The sequence below is a fragment of the Chiloscyllium plagiosum genome, chromosome 35 (genome assembly GCF_004010195.1).
Source record: "Chiloscyllium plagiosum isolate BGI_BamShark_2017 chromosome 35, ASM401019v2, whole genome shotgun sequence".
NCBI lineage: Eukaryota > Metazoa > Chordata > Chondrichthyes > Orectolobiformes > Hemiscylliidae > Chiloscyllium > Chiloscyllium plagiosum.
The window spans coordinates 37,654,354-37,669,460 of NC_057744.1; the positions used below are offsets into that span (position 1 = coordinate 37,654,354).

The following is a 15,107-nucleotide window of genomic DNA, read 5'->3' on the forward strand; positions in this document are numbered from 1 at the left end:
TTTAAGGAATTGATTGGAGTAGACTATTGTCAGGAAAAAGGATGTCTCACAAGTGGGAGTCATTTAAGAATGCGATGACGAAAGTTCAGAGGCATTTTGTTCCAGTGAGAGTGAAGGGTAAGGCCGGTAAGATTAAGGAACAATGGATAAATAAAGATGTCGAGGTTCTAGTCAGGAAAAAATAAAAGAGAATCTTATTTTCGATATACACAGCTGGACTCAAACGAATCTGAGTAAATATAAAGTGCGTCGGAGCATTCTTAAGAGAGAAATGAGGAAGACAAAGAAGGGATATGAGATAGCATTGGCAGATAAGGTTAAGGGTAATCCAAAGAGATTCTATAAATAGATCAAGAGTAATGGGGTAACTAGAGAGACGATATGGCCTCTTGAAGATCAAGAGGTTGCCTTTGTGTTAACCCTCAGGAGATCAGAGAGATATTAAATCAATACTTTGCGTCAATGTTTACCATGGAGAAATAAATAGAAGCTAGAGAATTCAGGGAAATAATTACAGATGTTAAAACAGTTCACATTACAGAAAAGGAAGTTTATGAGGTCTTACGAGAATATAAAAGTGATTAAGTATCCAGGATCTGATATAATGTATCCCAGAATGCTGTAGGAAGTTAGGGAAGAAATAACAGGGTGCCTTGCAGAAATATCATCCATAACTACAGGTAAGGTGCCCGATGACTAGAGGGTGGTTAATGTTGTGCCTTCATTTAAGAAGGATTGTAAGAGAAACCAGGGAACAATAGACCTGTGAGAGTCTGACGTTGGTTGTGAATAAGTGGTTTGAGGTGATTCTAAAAGATAGGATTTATAAACATTTAGAGACGCAAAAATTGATTAGGCATAGTCAGCATAGTTTTGTGCAAGGCATATCATGTCGCACAAGCTTAAGTGAGTTTTTTGAGGAAGGTACCAAAAAGATTGATAAGGGCAGAGCAGTAAACATTGTTTACTTGTACTTTTGTAAAGGCTTTGACAAGGTTCCACATGGCAAACTAATTAACAAATTCAGGTCACATAGGATTCAAGGTGAGCTTGCCAGTTGGATACATAATTGGTTTAACGGTAGGAGACAGAGTTGCTTTTCAGAATGGAGGCCTGTCACTAGTGTGCCTCCACAGGGATCAGTTCGAGATCGTTGTTTGTTGGCCAAATATGGAAATGGTATGGATGAGAATATCGAAGGTGTGATTGGTAAATTTGCAGACATCAAAATTGATGGTATAGTAGAAAGTGAAGAAGGTTTTCTAAGATTACAAAAGAATCTCATTCAAATGGGTCAATGTGCTGAAAAATGGCAGATGGATTTCAATTTAGATAAATGCGAGGCATTGCATTTTGGTACCACAACAGGGGCAGGACTTGTACAGTTAATGTAGGGCCTTGGATAGTGTTGTAGAACAGAGGGACCAAGGGGGTCAGGTACAGAATTCTTTGACGCTTGAATCACATATAGACAGTGCAGTTAAAAAGACATTTAGCACACTTGCCTTCATTGTTCAGTCCTTAAAGTATAGGAGTTGAGAAGTCAAGTTGAGGTTGTACAGGACACTGGTGAGGCCTTTTCTGGAGTATTGCATCCAGTTCTAGTCAGCCAGTTATAGGAATGATATTTTTAAGCGAGAGAGGGGTCAGAAGAGATTTACCAGGATATTGCCAGCCATGGAAGGTTTGAGTTATAAATAAAAGCTGGATAGCTGGCAGTTATAGGAAGGGAGAAAAGCCGCAGATACAGTCAGGTAGATGGGTTACTTCCAGGAAAGAGAGAAGGTAGTGCAGGCATCTCCTGTGATTATCCCCACCTAAAAAAGGTATACTGCTTTGAAAAATGTATGGGGTGATGAACTCTCAGAGGAACGTAGCATGAACAGCCAAGTTTCTAGTACAGAGAATAGCTCCAATGTAATGAGGTATACATCAAGTTCCAAGCAATCGATTGTGATGAGGACACATTAATCAGAGACACAGATAGATATTTCTGCGGCTGACAGCAACAGCAACTGGTGTGTTGTCTCTGGTGCCAGGATCAAGGATATTAGATTAGATTAGATTACTTACAGTATGGAATCAGGCCCTTCGGCCCAACAAGTCCACACTGACCCGGCGAAGCCATACCCCTACATTTACCCCTTCTTACCTAACACTACGGGCAATTTAGCACGGCCAATTTACCTGACCTGCACATCTTTTGTGACTGTGGGAGGAAACCGGAGCACCCGTTAGTCACCTGAGGCGGGAATTGAACCCGGGTCTCTGGCGCTGTGAGGCAGCAGTGCTAACCATCGTGCCACCGTGCACCTTGGACAGGGTAAGAATGCTCTCAAAGGGGAGAGGGACGAGCAGGAGGTTGTTGCACACAGTGGAAATAATGACATAGGAAGGAAAAAGGATGAGGTTCTGAAGGGACAATATAGAAAGTTAGGCAGGAATTTAAAAAGGAGGTCCTCAACGGTAATAATATCTAGATTACTCCAGGTGGTACAAGCTACAGTAGGAGTGCAGGGGAGAAAGGTTCATATTTTTGGATCATTGGCATCTCTTCTGGGGTAGAAGTGACCTGGACAAGAAGGACGGATTGCACCTAAATTGGAAGGGGACTAATAGAGTGGCAGGGACATTTGGTTGAGCTGTTTGGAAGGATTTAAACTAGTAAGTTTTGGGGGGCAGGGGGGAAAGAGAGGTGTGGTTGGACCCAGGGAACCAGCGAGAAAAGAGATCAATCGGAACTGGTACAGTTGGGAAAGGGAGCCAGTCAAAAAGTCAGGGCCGGCAGAGACAAAGCAGACAACAAGGTATGATTTGCATTTACTTCAATGCAAGAGGCCGAACAGGGAAGGCAGATGAACTGAGGGCATGGTCAGGAACATGGGACTGGGATATCATAGCAGTTACAGAAATGTGGCTCCGGGATGGACAGGACTGGCAGCTTCATGTTTCAAGATACAAATACTATAGGAAGGATAAAAATGGGGGTAAGAAAGAAGGTGGAGTGGCATTTTTGATAAGGAATAGCATTACAGCTGTACTTAGGGAGGATATTCCTGGGAATACATCAGGGAAGTTATTTGAGTGGAAGTGAAAAAGAAGAAAGGGATATCACGTTACTGGGATTATAGTATACAACCCCCCAACAGTCAGCAGGAAATTGAAAAACAAATTTGTAAGGAGATTTCAGTTATCTGTAAGAATAATAGTGATAGGGGATTTTAACTTTCCAAACATAGACTGGGAGTGCCATAGTGTCAAGGGTTTAGATGGAGAGGAATTTTTTAAGTGTGTACAAGAAAATTTCCTGATTCAATATGTGGATGTACCTACTAGAGGAGGCACAAAACTTGACTTACTCTTGGGAAATAAGGCAGTGCAGGTGACTGAGGTGTCAGTGGGAGGAGCACTTTGGGGCCAGCAACCATAATTCTAATAGTTTTAAAATAGTGATGGAAAAGGATAAATTGGATCTAAAAGTTGAAGTGCTAAGTTGGAGAAAGGCCAACTTTGATGCTATGATGCAAAATCTTAGAACTTTCAAAAGTTGATTGGGGGCAGATATTTGCCGGTAAAAGGGAAGGCTGGAAGTTGGGAGGCCTTCAAAAAAATGAGATAACTAGAGACCAGTGATGTTCTGTCAAGGTAAAAGGAAAGGCTGGTGCGTGTAGGGAATGCTGGATGACAAGCAAATCTGAGGTTTTGATTAAGAAAACCAAGGAAGCATATGTCAGATATAGACAAGAGAGATCGAGTGAATCCTAAGAAGAGTAAGGCAGCAGGAATAGACTTAAAAGGGAAAATAAGAGGGCAAAAAGGGGACATTAGATAGCTTTGCCAAATAGGGTTAAGGAGAATCCAAAGGGATTCTACAAATACATTATGGGCAAAAGTGTAATTAGGGAGAGTATTGGGCCTCTCAAAAGATCAACAAGACAGCTTATATGCGGAAGCGCAGGAGACTGGAGTGGGGCAATACGAAACAAGTATTTTGCATCAGTGTTTACTGTGGAGAAGCACATGGAAGGTATAGAATGTGGAGAATCAGATGGTGACATTTTGAAAAATGTCCATATTACAGAGTTGTTGGTGCTGGATGTCTTGAAACACAGAGGTGGATAAATCCCCAGGACCTGATCAGGTGTACCCTTGAACTCTGTGGGAAGCTAGGGAAATGTTTCCTTAGACCCTTGTTGAGATATTCGTATCATCGATAGACACAGGTGAGGTGCTGGAAATCTGGAGGTTGGCTAACGTGCCATTAGTTAAGAAAGGTGGGGGAACTATAGACCAGTGAGCCTGACGTCAGTAGTGGACAAGTTGTTGGAGGGAATCCTGAGAGACAGGATTTATACGTATTTCGAAAAGCAAGGCCAGATTAGGGATAGTCAGCATGGCTTTGTGCATGGGAAATCACGCCTCATTAACTTGATTGAGTTTTTTGAAGAAGTAACAAAGAGGATTGATCAGAGCAGAGCAGTGGACATGATCTTCATGGATCTCAGTAAGGCATTCAACAAGGATCCTTATGGTAGACTGGTTAGCAAGGTCAGGCCTCATGGAATACAGGGAGAACTAGCCACTTGGATAAAGAAATGACTCAAAGGTAGAAGACAGACGGTGGTGGTGGAAGGCTGCTTTTTAGACTGGAGGCCTGTGACCGGTGATGTGCCTCAAGGATCAGTGCTGGGTCCACTGCTTTTCATCATTTGTAGAAAAGATTTGGACATGAACATAGGAAGTATAGTCAGTAAATTTGCAGATGATACCAAAATTGGAGGTGTAATGGACAGTGAAGAAGGTTACCTCACAGTACAACGGAATCTTGATCCAATGGGCCAATGGGCTGAGGTGAGGCTAACTGAGTTTAATTTAGATAAATGCAAAGTGCTGCATTTTGGAAAGGCGAATCACAGCAGGACTTAATGGTAAGGTCCTGGGGATGCGTTGCTGAACAACGAGACCTTGGAGTGCAGGTTCATAGTTCCTTGAAAGAGGAATCGCAGGTAGATAGAATAGTGAAGATGATGTCTGATACGCTTTCTTTTGTTGGTCAGTGCATTGAGTATAGGAATTGGGAGGTCATGTTGCTGCTGTACAGGACATTGGTTAGACCACTTTTGGAATATTACATGCAATTTTGGTCTCCCTCCTATCGAAAGGATACTGTGAAACTTGAAAGGATTCATAAAAGATTTACAAGGATGTTGCCAGGATTGCAGGTTTTGAGCTGTAGGTAGAGAGTAAATAGGGTGGGGCTGTTTTGCCTGGAGCATCAGAGGCAGAGGGGTGACTGTAGAGGCTTATAAAGTCATGAGGGGGCATGGATAGGGAAAATAGACAAGTTATTTTCCCTGGGGTGGGGGAGTCCAGAACTAGACAGCATAAATTTAGGGTGAGGGAGGAAAGATTTAAACGGGACCTAAGGAGCAACTTTTTCACACAAAGGATGGTGCGGGTGTGGAATGAGCTATCAGAGGAAGTGGTGGAGGCTGGTACAATTGCAATAGTTAAAAGGCATCTGAATGGATGTATGAATAAGGAGGATTTGGAGGGATATTGGCAAAGTGCTGGCAAATGAGACATGATTAGGTTAGGATATTTGGTCGGTATAGACAAGTTGGACCGAAGGGTCAGTTTCCATGCTGTACATCTCTATGACTCTATGAGGTTGGAACACTTTTCACTGCAGTGGAGGTTTAGAGGTTTATAAAAGGGTTAATGGTAGGTGTCTTTTCCCAAGGATAGGGAATTTCAAGACTCGGGGGCATATTTTTAAGGTGAGAGAAGAGAGATTTAAAAAAGACGTAGAGCAATTTTCTTTTTACACACAGGGTGGTATGCATGTAAAATGAACTTCCTGAGGAAGTAGAAGATGTGGGCACAGTTCAAAAGTTTAAAAGACATTTAGTTAAGTACATGAATAGTAAACATTTGGAGGGCCAGGAGCAGGCAGATGGGATTAGTTTGGTTTGTGATTATGTTTGGCATGGGCTGGGTGGACCGAAGGTTCTTTTAACACACTATGACTCTATAACAACAACCGCCATCTCATACCGCCACACCATTACTGGTAATCTCTGATTATTTCCTTACATTTGTCTAGATTCTCTTTCAATTCCATTTCAATGACACTTCAAAATCTCAACTGCCCAGCATTTGTCCTCAAGACCAAAACTGTTTCTGTACCAATCGATCTGCAAAACCAAAACACGTCTGCCCTTATTGTCCTAGTTTCCATTAGAACCACTGACTCTCTATAATTCATTCCTCCGGAGCAGCCATCAAGTCTGGTAACTCACACTCAAAGGGGGCCCTCTTGAACACATATGGCAGCCAACTAGTTCAACTATTCATTGCCAGATAATGGACAAGTTGGACAGAAGGGTCAGCTTCCATGCTGTACATCTCTACGAGGATGGAACATTTTTCACTGCAGCGGAGGTTTAGAGGTTTATAAAAGGGTATGATAGGGTTAATGGTAGTGGTGCCTTTTCCAGAGGACAGGGGATTTCAAGATTTGGTGACATAAAACTGACATTAAAGTCCAGCTCTCCTCCGTCAGAACTGCTGTCCCATGATCATTCAGAATGTAAAGATAACACCTTCACAGTTTCTTTTCTCTAATACAATCTATTATCTGAAACTCCTCTCTCTTAACTCCTCCACTTCCTCTCCAACAAATTCAATGAATTAATGACATCAATATCATTCGGAATTAGACAATTTGATTAGCTCTCGCTGCAGCTTTTCTTGCTTCCGAGTCCACTAGATCAAAATTTCTCTAAGGACGCCCTCCCCCAAGTTATCAACCTCAACTCCTGCCTTTCTCTAGTTTTTCTTCTCACTTGCTTCATATCTGCTTCCCTTTTCTCATCCTTTTTTTAAATTTGTTCATTTTGTGGGATATGGGCATCACTGGCTGCATCAGCATTTCTTGCCCATCCCTAGTTGCCCTTGAGAAGGTAGTAGTGAGCTGCCTTCTTGAACCGCTGCAGCCACATGCTGAAGGTTGACCCACAATGTCGTTAGGGTTGGAATTCCAGGAATTTGACCCAGTGACAGTGAAGGAATGACGATATATTTCCAAGTCAGAATGGGGAGTGACTTGGGGAGGAACTGTCAAGTGATTGTGTTCCAACATATCTGCTGCTCTTAACCACTAGATGAAAGTGGTTGTGGGTTTGGAAGGTGCTGAGTATCGTTGATGAATTTCTGCAGTGCATCATGCAGATAGTACACACTGCTGCTACTGAGCATTGGTCGTGGAGGGAGTGGATGCAGTACCAATCAAGCGGACTTCTTTGTCCTGGGTGGTGTCAAGCTTCTTGAGTGCTGTTGAGGCTGCACTCATCCAGGCAAGTGGGGTGAATTCCATCACATTCCAGACTTCTGCCTTGTAGATGGTGGGCAGGCTTTGAGTCAGGAGGTAAGTCACAAGCGCAATATTCTTAGCTTCTGACTTGCTCTTGAAGCCACTATGTTTATGTTGCAAACCCAGTTGAGTTTCTGGGCAATGATAACCCCCGGCTGTTGATATTGGAGGATTCAGTGATGGTAACATCATTGAATGCCAGGGGACTGGGGTTAGATTGTCTCTTATTCTTCATGGTCATAGCCTGGGATTTGTGTGGCGCAAATGTTACTCTCATTTGTCAGGATATTTTCCAGATCCTGTTGCATTTGAACATGGACTGCTTCAGTATCTGAGTCATCGTCAATGGTGTTGAATGTTGTGAAATCTTTAGCTTAGGAACTCCTGCAGAGATACGCTGGAGCTGAGATGACTGACCTCCAACAATCACAACTATCATTCTATGTGACAGTTATGATTCCAACCGCTGGAGAGTTTACCCATTGATACCTGGTGTGCGAAGGCTCCTTAATACCACACCTGGTCGAATGCAGCCTTGACCTCAAGGGCTGTAACTCTCATCTCACTTCTAGAATTTAGCTCTTTTGTCCACGTTTGAACCAAGGCTGCAATGATGTCCGGAGCAGAGTGGTCCTGGCAAAACACAAACTGGACATCACTAACCAAGTTACTGCGGAGCAGGTGCTGCTTGATAACATTGTTAATGACACTTTCCAATACTTACTAATGATCACGAGTAGACTGATGGGGCAGATATTAGGTGGGTTGGATTTGTCCTGCTTTTTATGTACAGGACACACTTGGGCAATTTTCCATAATGTCAGGTAGATACCAGTGTTGTAAGAACATGGGAAGAGCTTGGCCGGGGAGCAACAAATTCTGGAGCACAAGTCTTCAGTATTATTGCCAGAATGTTGTCAGGGCCCATAGCTTTTGCAGTATCCAGTGTTTCCTGATATCATCTGGAGTGAATCAAATTGGCTGAAGACTGGTATCTGTAATGCTGGCAACAACTGGAGGATGCCAAGATGTATCACCCACATGGCACTTCTGGCTTAAGACTGCTGCAAAAGCATCAGCCTTATCTTTTGCACTGATGTGCTAAGCTCTTTTTTCTCCTCTCGCCCTAAAACTATGCCCTTTAGTTCTGGACTCTCCCACCCCAGGGAAAAGACTTTGTCTATTTATCCTATCCATTCCCCTCATGATTTTATAATCCTCTGTAAGGTCACCCCTCAGCCTCCGACGCTCCAGCGAAAACAGCCCTAAGTCTATTCAGCCTCTCCCTATAGCTCAAATCGTCCAACCCTGGCAACATCCTTGTAAACCGTTTCTGAACCCTTTCAAGTTTCACAGCATCTTTCCAATAGGAAGGAGACCAGAATTGCATGCAATATTCCAACAGTGGTCTAATCAATGTCCTGTACAGGTGCAACATGACCTCACAACTCCTATACTCAATACTCTGACCAATAAAGGAAAGCATATCAAATGCCTTCACTATCCTATCTACCTGTGACTACTTTCAAGGAACTATGAACCTGCACTCCAAGGTCTCTTTGTTCAGCAACAATTCGTTACCATTAAGTGTATAAGTCCTGCTAAGATTTGCTTTCTCAAAATGCAGCACCTCACATTTATATAAATTAAACTCCATCTGCCACACCACAGCCCATTGGCCCATTTGATCAAGATCCCCTTGTACTCTGAGGTAACCCTCTTCGCTGTCCACTACACCTTCAATTTTGCTGCCATCTGCAAACTTACTAACGATACCTCCAATGTTCACATCAAAATCATTTATCTAATTTTGACAAAAAGTAGCGAACCTAGCAACGATCCTTGTGGCACACTGCTGGTCACAGGCCTCCAGTCTGAAAAGCAAACCTCCATCACCACAGTCAGTCTTCTGCCTTTGAGCCAGTTCTGCTAGAGTGTTTTGAGAAGATTTGTAGCTCGGGTTGAGGTTCTGGATTTAAGTTTGCTCGTTGAGCTGGAAGGTTCGTTTTCAGATGTTTCATCACCATACTAGGTAACATCATAAGTAATCCTCCAATGAAGCACTGTTGTTAGTGTTCTGTATCCAAATGGCTAGTTCTCCCGGTATTCCATGCGACCTAACCTTGCTAACCAATCTTCCAGGGGAACCTTGTCGAACGCCTTACTAAGATTCACATAGATCACGTCCACTGCTCTGCCCTCATCAATCCTCTGACATCTTCAAAAACTCAACTAAGTCCGTGAGATATGATTTCCCATGCACAAAACCATGCTGACAATCCCTAATCAGTCCTTGCCTTTCCAAATAAATGTACATCCTGGCCCTCAGATTCCCTGCAACAACCTGCCTACCACCGATGTCAGGGTCATCAGTCTATAGTTCCTTGCCTTTTCCTTGTCACATTTCTTAAATAGTGGCACCACATTAGCCAACCTCCAGTCTTCCTGCACCTCACCTGTGACTATCAATGACACAAATATTTCACCAAGGGGCCCTAGCTTCCCAGAGTCCTAGGGTACACCTGATCAGGGCCTGGGGATTTATCCACTTTTATGTGTTTCAAGACATGCAGTACCTGTAATATGGACATTTTTCAAGATGTCACCATCTATTTCCCCACATTCTATATCTTTCATGTCCTTCTCCACAGTAAAAATTGATGCAAGATACTGTTTCATATCTCCTCCGTCTCCTTCGGCTCCACACAAACACTGCTTTGCTGATCGGTGAGGGGCCTTACTTTCTCCCTAGTTACCCTTTTGTCCTTAATATATTTGTAAAAACCTTTTGGATAATCCTTAACCCTATTTTCCAAAACTCTCTCATTCAAAGTTTGGGTGAAGATTTGTAGCTCGGGTGCTCGTTGTTGTGGTTCTGTTCGCCGAGCTGGAAATTTTTGTTGCAAACGTTTTGTCCCCTGTCTAGGTGACATCCTCAGTGCTTGGCCAATATACCGGCCACTACAGCGGACAGCTGAAACTGACAACCGGAAGCGGCAGGGACAGGCCACTATAAATGCCGGAGGAAACACCACAGAAGCGCTTCACAGGAGGCTCCCAAGCACTGAGGATGTCACCAAGACAGGGGACGAAACGTTTGCAACAAAAATTTCCAGCTCGGCGAACAGAACCACAACAAACTTTCTCATGCCCTTTTCTGCCCTCCTGATTTCCCCTTAAAAATACTGCCTTTATACTCCAAGGATTCACTCGATCTATCCTGTCTATACCTGATATATGCTTCCTTCTTTTTCTTAACCAAAACCTCAATTTCTGTAGTCAACCAGCATTTCCTACACCTACTACCCTAACGTTTCACCCTGACAGGAATATACTGTCTCTGGACTTTCGTTGTCTCATTTCTGAAGGTTTCCCATTTTCCAGCCGTCCCTTTACCTGCGAACATCCGACCCCAGTCAGCTTCTGAAGGTTTTTTGCCGAATACTGTCAAAATTAGCCTTCAATTCAGAACTTCAACTCTGAGATCCAGTCTATCCTTTTCCATCACTATTTTAAAACTAATAGAATTATGGTTGCTGGCCCCAAAGTGCTCCCCCACTGACACCTTAGTCACCTGCCCTTCCCAAGAATAGGTCAAGGTTTGCACCTTCTCTAGTAGGAACATCCACATACTGAATCAGGAAATTTTCTTACACACAAGTAACAAATTCCTCTCCATCTATATCCTCAACACTATGGCAGTCCCAGTCGATGTTTGGAAAGTTAAAATCCCCTACCATAACCACTGTATTATTCTTACAGATAACTGAAATCTCCTTACAAATTTGTTTTTCAACTTCCTACTGACTATTGGAGAGCTGTATAATATAATCCCAGTAGCGTGATATCCCTTTCTTCTTTTTCACTTCCACCCAAATAACTTTCCTGATGTATTGCCAGGAATATCCTCCCTCAGTACAGAAGTAATGCTATCCCTTACCAAAAATGCCACACTCCCTCCTCTCTTGCCCCTCTTTCTATCTTTCCTATAGCATTTGTATCCTGGAACATTAAGCTGCCAGTCCTACCCATCCCTGAACCACATTTCTGCAACTGCTATGATATCCCAGTCCCATGTTCCTGACCATGCACTGAGTTCATCTGCCTTCCCAGTTAGGCCTCTTGCACTGAAGTAAATGCAGTTTAATTTATCAGCCTTACCTTGTTCTCTGCTTTGTTTCTTCCTGCCCTGACTGTTTGACTCGCTCCTTTTCTTAACTGTACCAGTCTCAGACTGATCTCTATCACCCTGGGTCCCACCCACCCAACCTTACTAGTTTAAATCCACTCAAACAGCTCTAGCAAATGTCTTCTCCAGTGCGTTAGTTCCCTTCCAATTCAGGTGCAATCCATCCTTTTGCACAGGTCACTTCTACCTCAGAAGAAATTCCAATGATCCAAAAATGTGAACCCTTCTGCCATGCACCAGCTCCTTAGCCACAAATTCATCTGCTCTATCCTCCTATACCTACCCTCACTAGCTCGTAACACCGTGAGTAATCCTGATATTACTACCTCAGAGGTCCTCCTTTTTAAATTCCTGCCGAACTTTCTATATTCTCCCTTCAGAATCTCATCCTCTTCCCTTCCTATGTCATTGGTTTCAATGTGTACAATAACCGCCTGCTGGTCCCTCTCACTTTTGAGAATATTATGCACCCTCTCTGAGACATGCTTGATCGTGGGGAGGCACCAGGGAGGCAACACACCATTCTGAGCTTTCGCTGCTGGCTGCAGATACATCTGCCTGTGCCTCTGACTAGAGATGGAAATGTGTTGCTGGAAAAGCGCAGCAGGTCAGGCAGCATCTAGGGAACAGGAGAATCGACGTTTCGGGCATTAGCCCTTCTTCCTGAATGCTGCCTGACCTGCTGCGCTTTTCCAGCAACACATTTCCATCTCTGATCTCCAGCATCTGCAGACCTCACTTTCTCCTCTGATTAGAGAGTCAACCCCAACGATAGTTTGGAACCTGACGTACCCCCTCATTACATTACAGTCTGTCTTGACATTAGAAACTTGGCTGTTCATGCTCTTGTCCCGAGAGCCCGTCACCCCCTAAATTTTCCAAATTAGCATACTTGTTTGTAATGACGATAGCCACAGAAGACTCCTGCACTACCTGCCTACATCTATTATCTTTCCTGGAGTTAACCCATCTATCTGACTGTATCTGCAGCTTCCTGTAACTGCCATCCATTACACCCCCTTGCTCTTGTAAACTCATTGTCTCTAACTGTCACTTCAACTGTGGGTTTCCTTCTCTCTCTCTCCCTCTCCCCCCACCCCCCCAACTTCACTGTCCAGGTGCTTCCTATTGTCTGCCTTTCTCCCTTTTAAAAAGTGCCGTTGTTTTGACTTTTCTCTCTAAAGTTCCAAACCAATGCAACAACATATAAAACAGTAATTGCTACTCCTGGAATCCGAGGAGATCGCCTCCAACACATGAAATATTTCAAAAAAGGAACAGCTCTTACAGCAGGAATTTTTTTCCCGTCCTCCATTTTAGATTGACTGAGTTTCACCAGCAATTTCTGTTTTTTGTGAACAGATAATATATTTGTTTAAGAAGCGTGACAGGGATAATCCAGGAAATTACAGGCCAATGAGAAATTATTGCAGAAGATTCTCAGTACATTTGGAAATAATGGATTTGTTAGGAATTTTCAGCATGGTTTTGTCAGGGGAGGGTCTTGTCTCAAATTCGATTGAGGCTTTTGAGGAAGTGAGGAAGACGATTGGTAAGGGTAGGGCAGTGAATATTGCCTACATCGATTTTACTAAAGTATTTGATTAGGTCCCTCATGGTAGGCTAGTCCAGAAGTTACATGGGATCCAAGGTGAGTTGGTAATTTGGATACAAAATTAGCTTGTTAGAAGACAGAGGCTAGTTGTGGAGTGTTTTTCTGTCTGGACGTCTGTGAGCAGTGGTGTTACAGAACATAGAACAATATAGCACACAAACAGGCCCTTCAGCCCTACATGTTTGCATTGATGACAATGCCATTTTAAACTAATCCCATCTGCCTGCAACATGGTCCGTATCACTCTATTCCCATCTGTTTATGTAAATGCCTTTTAAACTTTGCTATCTCATCTACGTCCACTAGGCGGCACGGTGGCACAGTGGTCAGCACTGCTGCCTCACAGCACCAGAGACCTGGGTTCAATTCCCCCCTCAGGCGACTCTCCGTGTGGAGTTTGCACATTCTCCCCACGTCTGCGTAGGTTTCCTCCCACAATCCAAAAATGGGCAGGTTAGGTAAATTGGCCATGCTAAATTGCCCGTAGTGTTAGGTGAAGTGGTAAATGTAGGGGAATGAGTCTGGGTGGGTTGCACTTCGGTGGGTCGGTGTGGACTTGTTGGGCCAAAGGGCCTGTTTACACACTAAGTAATCTAATCTTAGTGCCCCTCGCAGTGTGTTCAAATACCTACCACCCTGTGTAAAAATAAACTGGTCTTGCACACCTTTTTTAAACTTTCCCCTCTCTCACCCTAAACCTATGTCCCCTCACGTGTGGCATTTCCACATTGGGAAAAAGATTCTGACGATCCACCTTATCCATGCCTTTTAATTTTATACAGAATACTTCTAACAGGTTGCCCACTCAGCCTCTGCAACTCTAGAAAAAGCTATCCAAGTTTGTCCAACCTCACCTTATAGCTAATACACTTCAATCCAGGCAAGATGTTGTTAAACCTCTTTTGAACTCTCTCCAAAGCCTGCACTACCTCCTACAGCGTGGCAAACAGAACTGCACAAAATACTTCAAATACAACCCAACTGAAGTTTTATATAGTTGCAACATTGTGTCTCACAAGGATTAGTGCTGAGAGTTCTGTTTTTTTTCCATATATAAATGATTAGGATGAAAAGATAGATGATTTGATTAATAAATTTGCAGATGATAAAAATTTGTGGTTTTGCGAATAGCAAGGAAAGTGACCAAAAGATATAGGAGAAAGTGAGGTCTGCAGATGCTGGAGATCAGAGCTGAAAAAGTGTTGCTGGAAATCAGGGCTGAAGAAGGGCTTATGCCCGAAACGTCGATTCTCCTGTTCCCTGGATGCTGCCTGACCTGCTGCGCTTTTCCAGCAACACATTTTCAGACCAAAAGATACAGCAGGATATAAATCAGTTGAAAGGTTGGGCAAAGAAATGGCCAATGGAGTTTAATCCAAACAAGTGTGATGCATAATGGGAGGTCAACTGCAAGAGCAAAGCATACAGTAAATGGCACTGAGCACTAATATAACAGTGATCTTGGGGTGCAAACCCACTGCTCCCGGAAAGTGGCAACATAAGTGGATAAGGTGGTAAAGAAGTTGTGTTGCATGCTCGTCTTCATAGGTTGGGGTGCTGAATATTAAAAGTTGGCAAGTCATGTTGCAGCTGCATAAAATTTTAGTTATGCCACTTTTGTGCAGTTCTGGTTGCCACACTGTAGGAACAATATGGAGGTTTTGGAAAGGGTGTAAAAGAGGTTAACCAGGACATTGCGTGGATTGGAGTGCATTAGCTATAAGGAGAGGTTAGAGATTGTGTTAGAGCATTAGAAGGGGCAACCTGATAGAAGTATGTAACTTTATGACAGCCATGAATAAGGTGGATAATTTGGATACTGCAATCAGGTGCGGTGGTAGAAGCAGATAAGATAGCAATGTTCAAAGGGTGTTTTGACAAACACACAGGAGAGGAGAAAGTGAGGTCTGCAGATGCTGGAGATCAAA

The 15,107-nt window shown here is 43.3% G+C and overlaps 1 protein-coding gene across 6 annotated transcripts in view; it reads right to left on the minus strand.

Moving 5' to 3' along the window:
* The window catches only part of arhgap32b (Rho GTPase activating protein 32b), a 551,689-nt gene that overhangs the window by 352,954 nt on the left and 183,628 nt on the right, over window positions 1-15,107 (minus strand). The window contains exon 5 of one of the 6 annotated variants that reach the window (XM_043676937.1): window positions 7,865-8,008. The exons of the other annotated variants lie outside the window; for them this stretch is intronic. The gene's annotated coding sequence lies outside the window, so the exon portion shown is untranslated. The remainder of the gene's footprint in view (window positions 1-7,864; window positions 8,009-15,107) is intronic. 6 annotated transcript variants of the gene reach the window in all.